Genomic DNA, 14,993 nt, shown 5'->3' on the forward strand with positions numbered 1-14,993 from the left:
AAAGACATGGGATCTGCTCTTAAGATCTGAAATTCCCCAAAGATCTCTAGATCTAGCTTTTCTGAGGTGCTTAGGTGCGAAGGTGCTAAGGTTTCTATATTTCTCATGTTCGCTTAACAAATGTGATGTGCTCTGAAATTCTATGAGCCTCAAAAAAGTTCCTAAAATTTTTCGAATGTTAAAAGAACCGATTTGAGGATCTTAAAGCTTCCAGTAATCTCCCAATAAGTTCAGTGTGTTATCTTCCCTTATGTTACCGTAGTTTGTTTATGGGGCTTTACTAAAATTCTCAGCATTTCCTTTCATTTATCAGAACTTCTTCAAAGTTCCTACAATTGTTGTGAAGTCAATGAGACTGCAATGAAGATCTCTAACGTTTCATAAAGTTAATTACGAGCTTGAAATAAATCATTTAATGTTTTCCTTAATTCAGGCGCTTTGAAAATTTTCAATATTTCGAAACTACAAGACATTGAATATTTTTAGATCTTGAACTTACTCAAATTAATTAGATTTTTTTTAACTTTATTAATGTGAGAAATTAAGTAAGTGCTAAACTTCAACATTCAACGAATTTGATTATAAAGTTGTTTCTTTAAAACTGATTGCCATGTCTTAAAAACGTTTAGGTTAATTACTGTTGTTTTTGATCTTCCAGAAAAAGCAAAATCATCAATCAATTGATATTTTTCTGCTCTCATGGGCTCGCAATATCACTCGTGATATTGGAACAAAATATCATGCTTGATATTGATTTTGCAAGCTCCTTTGATATTACGAGATTATTCACAACGTGCAAACATCAAGCTGAGAGTTGAATCGACACAAAGTTGATTCCGTTGCACATCGTTTTCTTAGAAAGAGAAAGCATAGTTTGCTATCTCCTTTTAATCTTCACCGATGACAGACGCGAAGGGACTGCTGCAAGCCGTTATGGAAGTTTCGGTTGCATTCGGGTGTAAAGCAAAAATCATGAAACTCAATCTCACCACAGTTTGTTGAGATTTGCAGTTGGTGAGTTTTGTTAGCTTGATATTCCGAGCTGCAATATCACAGCTTGCAAAATCAACCGCAGTTGTTTGCTTGTTGATTTTTGTCTACGAAAATCAAGCGTGATCTTGGGCGTTGGTGAGATTTGATTTTTTTTATATTTTCCCAACGCTGTTTTGAACGCTAAGCTTTCTTATAATAAACCTTGAATTTATCCGTTAAAGTTCTGGAAAAACCTGGAAAACTCAAGAAATTTGATTTCGAAAAATTAGTAGACACCCTGTAGATGGAGAAAGACGATTAAACGTCACAAAGCAAAGAATGATGAGTTGAAAATAGTTACTGATTACAAGAAAAAGTGACTTTAGTGACTTGACCTTAAAATAAGAGACTTTTTAGTGACTGGCTTGAAAAAAGTGACCAAGTCACTAAAAAGTGACTCGCTACCAGCCCTGTTAATGGAACTTCGTTCTCCAATCAACTTAGTTAAATTTTCCAAATTTTTTAGATCTTGAAATACTCTCACATTTTTCGGATGTTCATATAATTTTTTTTGCGTTCCAGAAATTTTCTCTGAGCAAACCGAATTTCCGGAAATTCCTGGAAATTTTCTTGAAAGACCTTTAAGACCTGCAATTTCCTTGAAATTTGTTTAACCACCCTTTAATTCTATGATCTGTCTTGATGTTCTCGGAGCTTCCCTAAAGCTCTCAATTCTAATGAAGATCTCGGTTCTGCTTTAATTCTCGTGAACACCTTTAAACTTCCCTGGAATTCTATGGATTTCTTCTGTGATGTTCCTGAAATATTTGTGAAGTTTCCATAAATAATCTGAAGGTCTCTGTACTGAATCTCTCGGAACATCATAAGGGTTCTCGATTTTATTTCAGCACATTATGGAATTAACTATCCTGAATTTGTCTAAGCTAACGCTTATAGATTTTTAAACCAATCCATCAGTTGGGCTCTAATTTCGGGGACTTCCGCTTAAGATCTCTGGAATTGGGGGCGACCCCGGCGTAGTGGTTAGCATCCATACCTCTCACGCCAAAGTCACGAGTTCAAATCTCACCCCCGGACAAGTCACGAATCACCCAAGAGCGTTAAAGTGACTATAATTAAAAAATATCGATGGAATTCCCTAAAGATTTCTAGATCTAGTTTTTCTGAGATAAATAGGACTTCTTAAAAGTTTCCACATTTTTGCCAGTACGATACTTCAAGAACATTAAAAATGTTGTGATCTTAGACTGATGAAAATGAAGTAAAGCTGTTTCTTTAAAACTGATTGTCATGGTTTAAAAACGTTTGCGTTAATTGTTGTTGTTGTTGTTTTACAAAAAAAAATATTTATAACGCATTTCATAAATAGCTTTCTTATCATAAACCTGGAAACAATCAGCCAAAGTTATGGAAAAACTTGGAAAACTCAGGGAACTTTATTTATCCAAATGAATGGACACCCTGTAGATAGAGAAACCGTCAAAAAAACTCTATACAAGGTCGTCAACTTCGAATTGTTAAAAAATTAGAACAAATTGTGGGCCTATCCTACACACTGCAAGAACAATGATCACTTTTGAAATACATTCACGTTAAAAAAAAGTTTAAAATAGTGACTGATTACAAGAAAAAGTGACTTTTCGATTCATGTGTTTCTGCAAATGTCTAGTATAAGAATTTAATTCGTTTGTCTTTTGTATCTCTTAATTAGTTTTTGTTTGTCTTGTCCCCCGTCTCATCGTCGCCCACTGGTCACCATAGCCGGTCGAGCTCCAGACGAATCCAGAACCACACAACCGTTCATACTGGCGACATCGCTCTGATGAGACAACGAAACCCTGTCCCCAAGCTCCTCCCCTTTTTCTATCCTTCGACAATGTACTCCTTTAACCTCGGGTAAGCCGCGAGTATTCGGCCCAACTCCTACTAGACATAGCATTAAGTGAATTTTGCTACAAACAAAGAACAATGAATTATCGGCTCCGTAAAGCTAACACGATTGAGCCTTACAAATATTCGAACTAGATAAAAAAAAGGAAAAGTGACTTTAGTGACTTGGCCTAAAAAAGGAGACTTTATAGTGACAGGCTTGATAAAAGTGACCAAGTCACTAAAAAGTGACTCGCTACCAGCCCTGTTATTGGCTTTTGCGTGAAAAAAGTGACTTTTTAGTGATCATAACTAAAATGACAGTATCTAAAAGTACTATTTTTCAGCATCCAGCGCCGAAAAGTTCTACTTTTCGACACTCTTTTGAGTGCAAAAAATGTTGCATGCAAATCGTTGCAAAATTCGATTCGACATTTGCATTCGTCAAAAAGGTGACTAAAGTGACCATTTCATCGATACAAGTGACTATAGTGACTGTCAGTCGAAAATAGTGACTCTTAAGAGACCAGCTTAACAAGTGTGACCAACCAACCAAGTGCCAGTCCTGGCATGGCTTCATAAGTTCATTCGACTTCATTTTAAATGAGCATAGTAAATGAATATCGGCTCCGCAAAGCTACAGCAAATGAGCCTGGAAAAATAAACGCAGTATAAAAAAATAGCTTAGTGAATCAAATTTGCCGATTTCAATTATTGCATCTTGGAGAAAAGTTTAGAGTTTTTTGAAAAAATTATCAGCTTTGCAGCTGAATGTGAAATGTCGCAAAGTATTTGACGATCAAAAAAAAAATCGAGCTTCTAGGACTCATTAAAAGGGACTTTTTACAATTGGAAATTCAAATAACAAAACGCAAGATAACTTTCAACACAAGCTGAAACGCACACATAACAAAACGAAAAACAGACGCAAACGAGACTAACAGAAATGTGATATAAAATAAAAAAACAAAACGGGCGCAAAAACACCGAAACAAAAGCAAAACAAAAATGATTTTATTATCAACTACAAACGAAAACAAAAGCAAACAGGGAAAAAACCCGACCCCTCATGTATGCACCGCACTCGCATCAAAGTAAGCTCCCAAAACGGAATTTGTTCCCCGCGTCCCCTTTGTGTCGTCCCTTTGCCAATCAGCCGACTTTGATCGTCTGCTTTCGTCCTGGGTCAAAAAAACCTAACCTCGCTAAAACAGAAAATTCTACCTCAAACAAATAATTCCCCTAAAACGTTCAAAAAATTTGAGTGATTTTTTTTTTGGATTTTGGTTTTGTTTTGTTTGTTGTTTTTCTTGAATGATACATCACCATATGCGAACCGTCCACACACTCTCTCTCTCGAGTCTCTCGGTTTTGCTTTGCTTTTGTGACTTTCTTCTTTCTTCTGGTTTGGCTTTGCTTGTTTGTTTTTTGTTCTGTTTGGTCAGTGTTCAACAATTCGACTTTCACACAGCTTTTCGCCTTCGCTTTCGCTGCTGCTGCTTTCTAATCCGTTTTTTCATTCGACGACGGCGGCGACGGCGATCACGATCGAGAAGATGATGACGGCGCAGCACTGCTGGCAGCCACCACTCTTTTTCGACGACCTAGCGGACTAATACGACGGCGACGACGACGACGACGGTTGATTTTGTTATAGATTTGTTATAAAGGATTTATTTTTATTTTTTAGGACGGTGAAAATAGCGGGGATTTGGAGGCGGCGGGGGGACTTTGTACTATGAGGTATCACGATTGGTTGCTCTGAGCGGGGATGAGTGGAAACATAAGCGATTTGCTGCTGGATGTGGCGGGAGTGGGGATGGACAAGGATGGAATTGAGGTTAGGAGCGATAAAAAAAAAAAGTGAACGAAAGCTAGATGCTAGTAGGTAGTTTGGTTGTTTGCTATTCCACACATGTGACACACGTACCGGGGGGTGGTTTTAAAGGATTCTTTTTTTTTCGTTTTCGCTTTCGCACTCTCTCTTTTTTTTCGCTATAGAGATGCAGCACAACACACACGATTGTTTGCTTTTGTTGTCTTCTTTAGTTTTTTTATTTATCTCACTTTCACTTTCTATGATTTGTTCTTTTTTTCTTTGCGGGGACTTGGGTCACTTTCACTTTCTGTTTGTGATTCTTCTTCTTGGGGGGCGAGTATTCCTTGTTTTTTGGTTCTTGTTACACACACACTTTCACTGCTGTCTTCACTTATTTTTTTTGGTTTGGTTTGTCAAATCCGGTTGTTTCTTCTTCTTGTTCTTCTTCGAGGGGGGGGGACTAATGGCGAAGTCCTCGTTTCCACGAGGGTACTTTCCTTAGTTTTAGCGTTCGTGGGGCTTTTCTACTCTATTGTGAAACTCTTCTGTTCGCACATAACAGTTTGTTTCAGTTCAGTTTTCGCGCAGTTTCACTCTGTCCTAGTGTTTTTTTGTTCTGCTTCTTCTTCTTTCTTCCGCTCGCTGTCGATGCACTTTCGCACAAGTGCCACTCAAGTTTTCTCCGTTTTTTGTTGATCAGATTTTTTGTTTTATTTTCTTTTAGCTCAAACTTAAAGATACTTCACTCAGACTTTGTTCGTTCGTTCGTTCGCTTTGTTTGTTTTCGTCGAAAATTTTCACTCTCACTGATCTTCTCCGTTCTGTTTCTTCTGATCTTCTTCGGTTGGTCGTGGGGATTTTTTGCAGTAGTAAAAAATTGCGACAAACTAAACTTTGGGGGGGAAACTGTACTGCTGCTATTGCTTCTTCTACCACACAGCTTGAGGCGGTGAGAGCATTTCGCTATTTTTCATTCTTCTTTGTATTTTCTTCATTTGTTTTTTCTTTTCTTTTTCGTTTAAGGGGGGAGTAAAATTTGTTTTCAGTTTGTTATTTAACTAGTTTTATTCGAGTTTAATTCTAGCTTTCAACGACCGATTCGACGAGGGCATGGCAGTTGCGTGGCCACACGCATCAATCGTCATTGTAGTTGTCTGACCATTTTGCAGTTTCACATAATTTTTCACTCATTTCTTTCGGATGACATTTTGCAACAATTTGACCAGTTTGCGTATCTTTTTCATTTTGTCTTCTGGTTCTTGGTTTTATCAGCATCATTTGTTATTTTCTTCGCAACTGTTTTGTTTGTTTTATTACCGTTCTTCGTTAATGAAACAAGATGTACTTTTCTGTTATGATATATTTATACGCCATTCGGGAGAACATTTCACACACACTAGATATAGTCGTTTGTTTATTTGGTTCTTATGATTTGATTAAAACTTAAAATCCAACGAAAGAACTTGTTCAAAGCAAGAACACCACTATGCTTGGTGGGAACACTGATCCACGACGAGGACGACGCGATCCGGCCACGACGGCACCGATGGACTGTGGTCGCGGGCCGGAGGTGGTACAATTATCCTTGGAATTTTTCAGCAGACTCGAGGCCAACACAAGCTGTCGGTTGAAGGCCATTTCGATTTAATTTTCTTTTGCGCGCAACACTTTTGTTTTGTACCACTGTTGTTGTTGATGTTGTTGTTGTTGTTGTTGTTGATGTTGTAACTGTGTAATCCTCGTAACGAATCTTTTGTTTGCAGGTTCAGCGATCATTCATTCACGGTTTGGTGGATCCATCTCTCGAGTACGACTTTGACTTGAGGCTGAGTGCAGATTGAGCTGATGATGGTTTTTTTTTTGTTTTGGATCGCTTGAGCTTATTTTGTGGAATCAACACGATTTGTTGTTCTGTTTTGGTGCAATCTTGTTATATTTTTTTTTTGTTTTGTTACTTCGCGAAACTGTTTGATTTTTTCCCGTAACTTCACAAACTCGAATCCGGGTGATCTTGTGTGGATTGGATTTGATTTGATTTGATTTTTTTTTTTCGACAACGAATCTAAGAAAATGTACGCCGTGTGTACTTTTAGGTCCGAACCGTAAGAGAGTCGAGTTGGATGTGCGGCACGACTTTCTCTGAAGCTACGATAATATGTAAGGAGGACGACGACAGCTCCTTGGTATCTTCTCCCTTAGACCGAGACGACCAAACAACACGAGGGAAACGATTGTAGCAAAACTAAAGCGGGCCCCCAGAACGCTCGGACCGGGGCTGTCTGGGGTGCGGATTGGTATCCTCGGCTTCCACACTGCTGCTGCTTCTGGCAGGATAACGCGCGCCGGGTGTGTGGGTAAATATTTATTAAGAGAAGAAAATTACACTAAATTTTATGTAGAGAACATTTCTCGAAGGGGTGGTTTTTCCGGAGCTTGATTTTCCAAGTTAAAGAATATATAATAATATATAAGAGGGGGGTATAACTTGAGACGATAGTCCGATTTTGCTCTTGCTCCTTGCTCTTGCCTTTCGGTCACTTTGTATCTAACTATAAGCTATACACACTAAAATATATACACATCTGTGTAAAAGTCTATCAAGTCGGAAGTATTTTTGTTATTATTCTTTCTTCTTTTCTTTTTTTTTGTATGCTATATGCGCGCGTGTGACCGAAGATGTTTTTAATTTTGCAGCAATCTCGTCCGACTTTTGGCTAACGACTGACGACGACTTGAGAATATGGGGAGCGTCAACTTTCCTTCCTTACAAATCCGCGCACAGACACACACAGTAGGCGCTCTCTTCCGTTCTCACCACTCGCTTATCAGACTCCTACATGGTGAGAAACACAAACACACGCTCACGAAAACCAGACACCATCCCCGTCCGTCCGTCCGACCGTCCATCCACCGGAACGACCGAAGATACCAACCACCTCATCCGCTCACGAAAACGACGCTCACCACCCTCCTTACCGGGTCGAAAGTCCTCTTCCCACCCCACCCTACGCATACACTCACACACACACCGAGGCACGCACACTGCCTCATCGGGTAAAATTTAGGGGCGCTCATGCGCCCTGGCTCGCTGCTCTCGCTCTCACTCACCAGCCCATCCGACCACGGCGGGAGCATTCTCCCTCCATACCCTCCCTCCCCCTTGCCATCTGCTGCTGCTCGCTATGTGGAAAACTAACTATCCCTTCCCTAACACAGTCTCATCCTTAGAACTAGACGACGGCGGCGGCGGCGCTGCTGGTGGTGGGCAAGTAGCAGCGTAGAAGCCGAAGCAGTTTTCCTTCGGAAAACCGAAGTCGACCACCGTCGTCCCGTCCAAGTTGGCTTCGCTTTTCTTAATCTTGCTTATATACACACACACACATACCCCTCTAATTCCATTCCTCCCCCACAGCCACGCTTCGACAGCATTTCTGCCGTAGGTACATAACATTAACTTTTACTACTCGCATCGGCTGCCTGCCGGAGTGCTCGGAATATATTTTAGCTTTTATATTATAATAATCTCTCGGCTTTTGGTCGTCGTCGTCGTCGTTTGACGACGACGACGACGACGAAGGAAAGCTTCTTGGATTTCGGCGCGCAGGTCCCGACTGTTACGTTCGGACGAGAGCACTGTTTTTCCTTTTGACGTTGGTTCCTCTGTTGCTTCTGCTGATGCTGCGAAGGATCATAAGCAGCGAATGAATGGACAGAAGGAATTTGGATTGCGCCCGCGATTGATTGGCAACGGTACATATGGGGGAGGATAGTGAAAGTGATTATTGGTGTGTGCTTCTGGCGCGTTGTATTGATCTGGACCACCGGGAGGGGTTGAGGTGGATGATTGGAACACAGGGTGGATTTTTGTTTATTTGGGTTATCGATAGGCTGTTGTCTTGAAGATGGGTGTGTGTTTGTTGTGTTTGGTGAATTTTGAGGATCTTGATATTGGACATGGACGAAAATTTAATTCAGTCCAGCAGTATACGAGATTATTTTCCTGGAAAATCGACGAGAATTTTACTCTGTGAGCAAATCTACTTTCTGCAAAATTTAGTCGAATTCAACTCAATTTTGAGTCGGTCTCATCGTCCGTGTAGGGAAATGGATTTTCTGGTTATCTAGTTCGTTTATTCGTAAGGCTCAATCGCGTTAGCTTTACGGAGCCGATAATTCATTGTTCATTGTTTGTAACAAAATTAACTTATTTCCATGTCTAGTAGGAGTTGGGCCGAATACTCGCGGCTCACCCGAGGTTAGAGCGGTACATTTTCGAAGGATAGGATAAGGGGAGGAGCTTGGGGGTAGGGTTTCGTTGTCTCATCAGAGCGATGTCGCCAGTTTCATACTACCGTTCATCGGTAGTGCGGTTCTAGAATTCGAGAATGGTTGAGCGGTTTTTAATTTGTTCATAGTTTTTTGTCTAGAAAAAAACGGCTCGTAAATATGTTGCCTCAATTTTTGCGTGGTCAAGATCGTGGGCAAAGATTTGTTTATGATTACTGATCTTCAATACAGCACATGCCTCAAACGGGAGTGGGAAGTTTCACCGAATGGGTCATTTCGCCGAAGAGCAAGCCATTTTCTACGGTTTTGAACTTTTCTCAAAGCTCGGTAAATTTTGAAATCAATCGCGAAAAAGGATTAAGAAGGTTGGACTTTTTCAACCTGGCAAGCTATTCAAATGCAGGGCTGGTAGCAATCAATGCTGTCAAAAATAGTGATTTTAGTGACCATGTTGAAGAAATAAGTGACCTTAATGTTGTAAAAAAGTGACTAAAAAGGGACCTAAGGGAAGAAAATTAGTCGTTCTGATGGCATACCAAATAAATGTTTGATGTTTTAGACTTATTCAATTAGATTCTCATAAGCACTCCGCAGCGAAATAATAAATATAGTTCTATGATTTTCACTGAAGGTCTCAAGATCTGTCTGAAGTTTAAATCATCGAAACTAATTCATAGCTTCTTCAATAGTCTAGAGTTTCCTGATGTTTGTATTTAAAACTGCCCAACATATTTCTCAATTTCCTTAAAACTCTCTTGAGTGCCATGCTTTAGTATTTTTTAAAAGAATCCACCATTTTACTGGAATTGATTAAATTGCCGTTAAATTCTACAATTTTCCTTAAGTTTATAAAGTTTATAAACGCTCACGGAACTTTTCCTTAAATCACTAATTTTCCCTGCAATAAGAATGGTTATTTTAATTTTTCTCAATTGATCAAATGTTCCGGTTAAATTTTCTGATATATATTTATAATTCCCTGAAGCTTCTAAAGTTCTCGGAATATCCCATAATTCCAAGGAACTCTTTGTAAGTCACTGCAAATTTTCGTAAGTTAATGAGATTGTTCTGATGTTATCTAATCATCCTCGAAGTACACTGAAGTCTTTTTTTTACACGGTTTTTCGCGATTTACACGGTACGTTTTTATCGATTTCTCGACAACGATACAACCTATCGACTTGATTCCAAACACATTACCCGTTTCAAGCTATAGGTAATCGAATGGTATACTTTAAAAAAAATCAAAATTTTTAGTGTAAGTACATAATTTTTTTTAAATATGTCTATATGGATCATAGCATGCTTATAATTCCACATGGCGTCAAAATCCGATTTTTTAAAAACATTTAAGCATGTGAAAAATCAAAATCACGTAGGTTTTTTTACACGGTTTTTTTTACACGGTAGGGTAGAGCACTACTTCGTCGTAATCGCCCATTTCCGTTCTATCGATCAGAAAAGATCAATAACATCAATGATTTCACTGTACACAAATCAATAATAGGTTTGTTCCGATGCGTTAGTTCATTAGCTACAACATAAATCCTGGTAGAGCGCATTGTATGAATATTTACGCTCATTGTTCTCAAAAAAAAAAAAAAGAAACGCTCCTAACGAATGCGCTTTTTCTACGTTTATCCGTACGACGAAGAAAATCTAATGGCGTTTCAATGCGTTAGGACGGAATTGAAACTCGTAGAACGAATTTAGAATCAAGAAGCAGTATTAGATTTTAAACAATATCTCAACAATTTGTTACTCTTTATCAAATCTAACGGTGCGTATGGAAAGGTGAATAAATTTAAAAGTCATCGTTGACAGAAATATTTAATATTTTGTTTAAACTCATTCAGAAAAGAGAGGTAGAGCACGGGTTGTGCTTAGTAGGACGAAAATTAGATCAAAACCGTAAAAAAATTAAGGGTTGTGTCCTGGACACGACCGCAGCATGACGTAGAAATATGCACAATGTATGTATGTCATGCATTTTTGACTACTTTACTTTGTCTTAATGTTTTCAAGTATTTCATTGTTTCGGTTATGGTTTACTGTTGGTTCAAGTATTTTTCCTGAAATGTAATAAACTATGACACGGAATGTGGAACCCTGAACAAGCCGTTATATATTTTGATGCAGTTTATATAGTCCACAAAGCCGCCATGCATGTTGTGGAATAAAACATTTGTCAAAAAATGCATTAATTTTTTTCAGTAGCTCCATCATTAGTTTTTAATTAGGTCTCTAAAGCAGAGAAGAGAGTGAAGGTTGCATTTTATGATAACGCAAAAGGCAGTTGATTGCCTTATCAGAAGACGGTACTTTCAATATTTAACAAAATTTTGGTTCATATGTCAGCGAAGTAGGGGAGAAAGGGGTATAACGATCATATGGGGTCTAATCACCTCTTTGTTCTCCAATTTAGAAGACAACCCTAACATAAAATTATCATGCATCATCATTATGTAGTTTACAGCGTGTTCGTAGAATGATGCAAAATAGAATACTGTGTATTTTCTCGTTTTCAAACGTTTGGTTACCAATAAGTTGGTGCTTAGTACAACATTAATTGAAAATTATGGGGATTCAATTATGGAAGGCATGAGGCAAATTGAGACCTCAAACGAATAAAACTTATCATGTGACACCTCAAACTTCAATTGTAGTCATTTGAGGGGCCCTGTTCCACATTGGCCACACCTGGCCATGTTTCGATCCCCTTGGAAAAGTGGCCAGTTTCTGTATATGATCTAAAACCATTGAATCACAATAAAATTCAAGAACCAGTCCAATGGCAGTTATTAGGAATAGCCAGTCAATTTCCAGACACGCCCAAGGAAAGTCTTGGATCTTATTCCATTATGCAATGCTTAAAATCACATGCGAATTCAGCTACTTCCTCTATGCTCTGTTTAAGAAAATTGTGACTAGGAAAGTAAACAGAAAATTATGTTGCTGCGTGCGAAGGAAATTGTAAACAAACCGAAGCACACATGACAGCCAATGCAAGAAATAACTATGTCCAACCATGATACAAATATACATTAGACATTTTGCCAAATATTCAATCTTTTCACTAAAATTAATGCAATAATAGTCTGCTAGTCATGAAGCTTACATCTTTAAGCAGTATTAAACTGCACAAAAACTTTGAAAATGTAAGTATACATTCCTCTTGTGGACCTTCTAAAGTGAACCATGTTGATGGGAAAATTAGTTAAAAGAGAGCTATTTTTGAAAACATAATAAAATCAAAATGACGTTAATCACTCAAACAAATCTTTTTCTTTATAGTAATGAGCTTTTAGAAGAGGTTTCTTAGACTTTCTTGAACTAAATTAGCGCTGGTAAAAATAGGTTCAACCAAAATTCATAACTCAATAGGTAGTTACAAATTAAATTGAATTTCTCCAGAATCAACCAGTAGATGGTGAACTGAAGGGGTGTTAACATCTGTGCGGATTTGCTAGCGCCACGCCGTCCAAAGCGAAAATGAGCAGAGACACGATAGCAGCGCTGTTTTATATCTTTTAAGGTTCAAGCAGAACGATGTGGAACCAAGGGTACTCGATTGTGACGACTGGGTTTGGGGAAAAAGTTTATTTCATGAAAACAGTGATAAAATTATCACTTGTACATTTTTCAAATGTTTTTTTTTATTATGGAAAATTGGAAATATATATTAATTTATTGCAGCAGATTCGTAAAGTAATATCCTATCGATTGGCGTATTTGGATTTTAATTTCAACTATAAATGACAAAGTTACAAGCGTTCAAAACCTAACACTTTTTCACTATACATATTTTTTGATTTGCACCCCAGTATAGTCGACAAAAACGTAGTTCTACGTCAAAAAGACCTGGAACTTCACTGAATATAATGAAACAATTAAAAATATCTAAATTTCATAAGGTTTTCTGGAACTTCTTGAAAATATCGGTGTTTGCTAAAAGTTCTCGTCTTTCTTAATTAATGGTACTTGGTTGATGTTCTCGTATCAACTTAGCTAAATTTTCGAATTTTCTATAGATCTTGAAATTTCTATGATACAACACTCTTGAAATACTCACATTTTCCGAAATATAATTTTTATTGCGTACCAGAAATTTTCTCTGAGCAAACCGAAGTTTCCGGAAATTCCAGTTTCTGCAATTTCCTTGAAATTTTCTGAACGGCCCTTTGATTCTCTGATCTGTTTTCATGTTCTCGGAGCTTCCCTAAAACTATCAACTCTAATGAAGATCTCAGTTCTGCTTTAAAATAAATGGAATTCTCTGGATTTCTGTGAACTTCCTGAAATATTTCTGAAGTTTTGATAAATTTTCTGAAGGTCTCTATACTGTATCTCTCGGAACATCTTAAGGGTATCTCGATTTTATTTCAGCACCTCATGGAACTATCCTGAATTTGTTTAAACTCACGCTTATAGATTTTTAAACCAATTCAATAGTCTGGGCTAGAGTTTGGAAGACTTCCCCTTAAGATCTCTGGAATCCCTCAAAGATCTCCAGATCTAGCTTTTATGAGAATAATAGAACTTCATTAAAGTTTCCTCATTTTTGATAGTACGAAACGTTAAGACATTAAAAATTTTGTAATCTTATCTTAGACTTACCAAAATGAAGTAAGTGTTCAACTTCAAAATTTAATGGATTTGAGCTAAAGCCGTTCCTTTAAAACTGATTGTTAAAAACATATTTTTCACGCATTTCATAAATAGCATTCTTATTTTAAACCTGGAAATCATCCGAAAAAAGTTATGGAAAAAAACCTGGAAAACTCAGAGAACTTTATTTAGCCAAATGAATGGACACCCTGTAGATAGAGAAGAACGATTAAACGTAAACTTCGAATTGTTCAAAAATAGAACAAAATATAGGCCTATCCAGAAGAATGATCAATCTTGAAATAAATTCACGTTTAAAAAAGTTTGAATTGTAACTTATTACAAGAAAAGTGATTTTAGTGACTTGGCCTTAAAAAAGAGACTTTTTAGTGAATGGCTTAAAAAAAGTGACCAAGTCACTAAAAAGTGACTACCAGCCCTGCAAATGTAATGCTTCGTTATTTTTAACATAAGCAGTTCTTTTGAGTTGTGCTGATTTTAGAAACTTTTTCAAATACAGTGCTTTCCCGATTTTGTCAGCCCCATCTGAAATTTGACGCTGAAAAAATCGGGAATATTTTTTCAAAATAATTTAACGTTCACAATGATTTTAAAACAAAGTTTAGCCATTATTGATCCACTATTTATGGACTTATTGATGAATATTTATTATTCTTACAACAAACGACATACGCACTTAGAAAAAAATCACCGATTTCAGTAATTCATTTACCGAATTCTCAACAGCTGAACGGTCGGTAATGTTTTCGGTAATCTGGAACATTACCGAAAAATCCGTAAACTGGGTCAGCAAAATTAGCTGTCAAATCTACCGAACGATCCGTACCGTTTATCGATGTGCATTGCTTGATTTGTAGTCGACTTTATCGGAGAACTGTCATTTTGAGGACGATATGCAAATCAAAAATTACCGAGAGATCTGTAATTTTTTAAAAAGGTTACCGACTCACCTATAATTTGCTTTAATATTGTTTCAAGGTGGCGGTCACTACAACCCATGCAAAAATTTGGCTACAGTCGTGATCAATGTGTTAGTGTTGCAAATTGCTCCACCAATGAAGAAAAAACAAGTTTTTGTCGAAAGGATTCGGTGTTACTCTGTTAATTACTTACGAAAAATATCTACGATTCGCTCATCTTCGTGTTGCGTAACAGCCTCCATAATTTCACCTTTTTATTTTTCACAAACACGAACGTTTTCAAAGTCAATCGAAAATCACAATACGGTGGATTTGATGATTACCAAGACCGTTACCGAACTCAGTAATGGAACGCTTTGTTTACCGAAACTCCAGTAAAATATTTCACCGAAGTCTGTGATGAAGCTGATTTACAGACCTGCCGGTAAAAAATGTTTGTAAATTAAAATGAAATTACCGAAATTCGGTCAGTTTTC

At 37.7% G+C, this 14,993-nt stretch overlaps 1 protein-coding gene across 6 annotated transcripts in view; it reads right to left on the minus strand.

The window, feature by feature from the left end:
• pros (prospero) overlaps positions 1 to 14,993 on the minus strand; it is a 444,583-nt gene that overhangs the window by 277,371 nt on the left and 152,219 nt on the right. The window contains exon 1 of one of the 6 annotated variants that reach the window (XM_065216652.1): positions 4,793 to 7,380. The exons of 4 other annotated variants lie outside the window; for them this stretch is intronic. The gene's annotated coding sequence lies outside the window, so the exon portion shown is untranslated. Of the gene's footprint in view, positions 1 to 4,188; positions 4,418 to 4,792; positions 7,381 to 14,993 lie in introns of those variants that run through there. One more of the 6 variants, XM_065216653.1, reaches the window with a different exon arrangement.

Source organism: Ochlerotatus camptorhynchus, unplaced genomic scaffold (genome assembly GCF_037179485.1).
Source record: "Ochlerotatus camptorhynchus isolate MF236.1 unplaced genomic scaffold, CSIRO-AGI_Acam_v1.1 ptg000066l, whole genome shotgun sequence".
Classification (NCBI taxonomy): Eukaryota; Metazoa; Arthropoda; class Insecta; order Diptera; family Culicidae; genus Ochlerotatus; species Ochlerotatus camptorhynchus.